Source organism: Alligator sinensis, unplaced genomic scaffold, assembly GCF_000455745.1.
Source record: "Alligator sinensis unplaced genomic scaffold, ASM45574v1 scaffold1302_1, whole genome shotgun sequence".
Lineage (NCBI taxonomy): Eukaryota > Metazoa > Chordata > Crocodylia > Alligatoridae > Alligator > Alligator sinensis.
Window position 1 is genome coordinate 408,295 of NW_005842612.1, and position 4,124 is coordinate 412,418.

Below are 4,124 nucleotides of genomic sequence, written 5' to 3' on the forward strand. Positions count from 1 at the left end.
CCCCACACCGGCAGCTGGGGAGTGCTCCCGGACGCCTGGCTCCCCTGCCCCACGCAGACCCCAGGTGACCTTGGGCCCAGCCCTCTCTGCCTCAGTTTCCCCAGCTCCTCTCTCTCCACCCCCCCAACAACAGCCCATGCCACCTTGGGGGGGTCTCCCTGATCCCCCCCACTCTGTTCCCCACCTTCCTTGAGAGCCGGACAGGGTCCTGCCAGCCACGTGCCCAGGCAGTGCGTGCAAAAGTGTGTGGATGCATGCACGTTCATGCAGGTGTGTGCGTGCATATGTGTGTACACACATGCACGTGCATGTGCATGAGTGTGCATGGGTTGAGTATGTGTGTGCCTGAGTGCAGGTTTGTGAGTGTGGCAGGCACAAGTACATGCGTATGTGTAAGGGCACACACACGTGTGCCAGGGTACACATCCGTGGGAGCACATGTGCACAACACAGCATGTCCATGGGAGTGCACGTTTGTGCATGGGCTGAGTGCTTGTGTGCATAAATGCATGTGTGTGAACATGTAAGCAGGAGCCTATGGGTATATGCAACAGTGCACATATTTGTGTCAGGGTCCACACCCATAGCAGCATGTGTGCACAAGACAGTACATCAATTTGAGTGTGCATGTGTGTATGTGCATGAGTGTGCAAGGGTCAAATGCTTGTGTGCAGAAGAGGGCATGGGTGTGAGCGTATGGAGGCATGAGTACATGGGCACGTGTGCACACACATGCCAGGCTGCCAACTGGGGGAGAGCATGTGCACGAGAGGGTGTGCGCACAAGGGTGCACGGGTCTGCAGCCTGTGAGGGTGTGTGCCCATGGGGATCTGCATGTATGGGCACACGTGCGCATGTGTGTTAGTGTATGTGCGTGTGCCAAGCTGCAGGGTGCTGCTCTGGGTTCCCCCCCCCACGCTGAAAAGCCAGCCTGACACCCCCAGAGCTGGTAGCCCCTGTTCTACTTGGCCGCTGACACGTCCCACACCAGAGCCAGCCGCATTTCAGCCCCATGTCCCCAGAGCCCAAGGTCTCTCCCTAGAAGCAGCCGTATCTCTGTTACACTCAACTACTGACACCCCCCACCCCAGGGCCAGCTGCATCCCAGTGCCTGGCTTTGTACCCCCAGTTCCTGCCACACCCCAGAGCTGGCTGCATCTGTTTTATTTGGCCGCTAGCACAGCCCCCCGCCCGCCCCCAACCAGAGCCAGCTGCATTTCAGCCCCGTGTCCCCAGGTCCCAAGACACCAGCCTAGAGGGTGGTGGGAGAGGGCTCAGGGGTCAGAGGTCAGCATCTGGGCCAGGCCCATCCACCCCAAAACAGCTTTTGAACCTGGCTTGGGGCTGAGTGTGTGTGTGTTTGTGTGCGTGTGTGTCCTGGACACCTGGGTTCTGGGTGTGCATGTCTGTGCATCCTGGATGCCTAGGTTGTGTGTAGTAGGTAGTGTGTGTGTGTGTGTGTGCGCGCGCGCGTGCATGTGTGTACATCTGTGTCTCCGGAGTGTGAGCCCACTCTGCAAGGGGGTGAATGTGTCTGGGCACAGTGTGTGTAAGGGGTCCATGTATAAGTATGAGTGGTCTGTTTACACATGGGGTGTGCACATGTGTAAGGCTGTGTGTGCACATGCCAGGGGTCTCTGTGCCTGTGCCAAGCAGTGTGTATGCATGCATGCATGCACTTGTGTGTGTGTGTGTGTGTATATGCAGGGATGTGCCACACTCACACCAGGCCCATCCTCAGCCCTGGAGGCCACTGTGCAAATTGTGTGTGAACACTTGGGGCTCCTGGGGGGGTGCTGCTTACACACCCATTCGCTCCAGGGCTGGGGTTGGAGGGACAAGAGAGATCATCTCTGACAGCTGCAGAGAACCCGGGCATCCGGGCCCCTCCCAGCAGTGGCTGACTCAGTCTCAGTCCCAGTGCCCCCCCCGAACTGGGCTGAGCCCCTGCACACTCATCTCATCCATGGGGCTAGGGCTGGGTGGGGAGCAGAGGGAGGCAGGGAGGAACTGGAAGGGCCAAGGGCACGTGCGTGTGCACTTGCACATGTGTGTGCATGGGGCCAGAGCAGAGTGCCAGTGTCCATGCGTGTGTGCTTGCACACATGTGTGAGATGGGATGGGAGTGGAGCCTGGGGGGGTGGGTGCTCCCATACGGGCATAAGCTTGTGGGCTTGAATGCATGTGCGGGGGCCTGTACAAGTGTAGGAGAGGAGTCAGTATGTGTGTGGGGGAGCTTGCACATGTGTGTGTGTATCTGTGCAAAAGCATGGAGAGCTTGCACATGTGCGCCCATCTACATGTCTGCGTGCTTGCAGAAGCGTGTGTGTGGTCTTGCACAAGTGATTCTATGATTCTAAGTGTTTGCACACGTAGTGTCTGTGCACACAGGTGTGTGCATCTTTGTGCAAGTGTGCATGCATGCAAGTATGTGTGTACTTGCACAAGTGCATGCGCATTCATGTCTGTGTGTGCTTGCACAAGCATGGGGCAGAGCAGGTGTGTCTGAGAGGCCGGAGCCAGGGGAGGGTAGGTGTGCAACAGGGTGCGTGTGTGTGCAAGAGGGCTCTGTGGGCGTACTTGCGTGGGGTTGGGTCCTGGGGGCCCAGACGCCTGGGTTCTCTCCTGATCGTGGAGGGCAGTGGCGGCTGGGGCAGCAGCTCTCCCGGTCTCCCACCCACACGCCGACCCTCCCCAGCTTCCCAAAGGTGCCAGGGTGCTCGGGCACGGCGTCCCCTGCTGGCTGCCCCTGGGTGCTGGGGAGGAGCCTGGCCCTGCCCCCCCCATGTGGGTCTGGGGGCACCAGGGCCACGGCAGCATCTGGGGACGGATCTGGCTGTGACCCCCCCCATCCCTGCCCCCCTGGACTGGACATGCGTGTTGATCTGCACTGCCTTTGCTGGGGGCGCATGGAGGGGCTTAGCTGCCTGGGGGGTGGGGGGAGCCCGGACGCCTGGGGTCTCTTCCACTCTTGGGGGGGTTACCGAGGCCAGGGCCTGAGTCGGGGCTTGTCTTTCCCCCCTCCCAAACCCTTCCGTGTTATTTAAAACCAGCCACACAACAGCCCTGCCCCCCCAGCCCATGGGGGTGGTCTGGGGATGGGGGAAGAAGCTGAGAGCCCCCCCAACCCTGCTCCAGCCTGGGCCCCAGGATCAGGCCTGGATCAGGGCCCCCTGGCAGGGCAGCCCCTGTCCTCTCCCCCAGACGGACACGTGATGGGGGGGGGTGGCTGGACTGGGAGAGCTGCAGGGCTGGACTGGGGGGTCCTGGCTCCGTTCCCCCCCCCACCCCCCATCCCTTCTTCTCCCTGCGACCTTCACAGCGCCCTCCGGGAGCCTCGGCCGATCGATGCTGCGGCTCCGGCAACGCGCCGAGGTGGGAGCAGGGCGGGAGCCCGGACGCCTGGGCTCTCTCCAGTGCTAGGAGGGGAGGGGGCTGGGGTGAGCCCGGGGGGGCTGGGAGCCCGGACACCTGGCTTCTCTCCAGCTCTCGGGGGGGCGGGGGGGAAACCCTACCAAGGGGTTGGGGATTGCACCCCTGCACCCAACCACCACTCCTCTCCCCGCACAGGGAGAGAGCCCAGGGGTCCGGGCTCCCGGCCCCCCGCTCGCCCCCCGCCCCCATGGCTCTCCCAGCGCTGGAAAGAACCCGGGCGTCCGGGCTGCTAGTGCCCTGCCTTTGCACTCAGGGTGTGAACGTGGCTCTGGCACGCTGGGCCGTGCTCGGTGCTTGGGGAGGGGTCGGGTTTCCTCGCACACGCACGTGTTGTCGGGCGTGGGCTCAGGGGCATGCACTCCTGTGTGCAGGGGGGGCTGACGTGGGGCCTTGGCCGGCCCTCGAGTGTGAGCCACGTACAGGTGCGATCGTGGCACTGGTTTTGTGGACACGTGTGTGAGGCGCTCGCACGGGGTTGGCATGCGTACCTGTACGTGGGGTTTTGCACGAGACTGGTGATTTGCAGGGCCTAGTGGGTAGGGCAGTGCCTGGCTGGGGGTCTCTGAGCTGTTGGGCTCCCCCTGGGCAAACAGGCCAGGCTCGGGGCCCGGCTCCCCAGGGCTTGGGGGGGGGTCTGGCCCAGAGGAGCCCCCCCACCCCCCCAGCAGGTGCAGCAGTTACCGTGATTG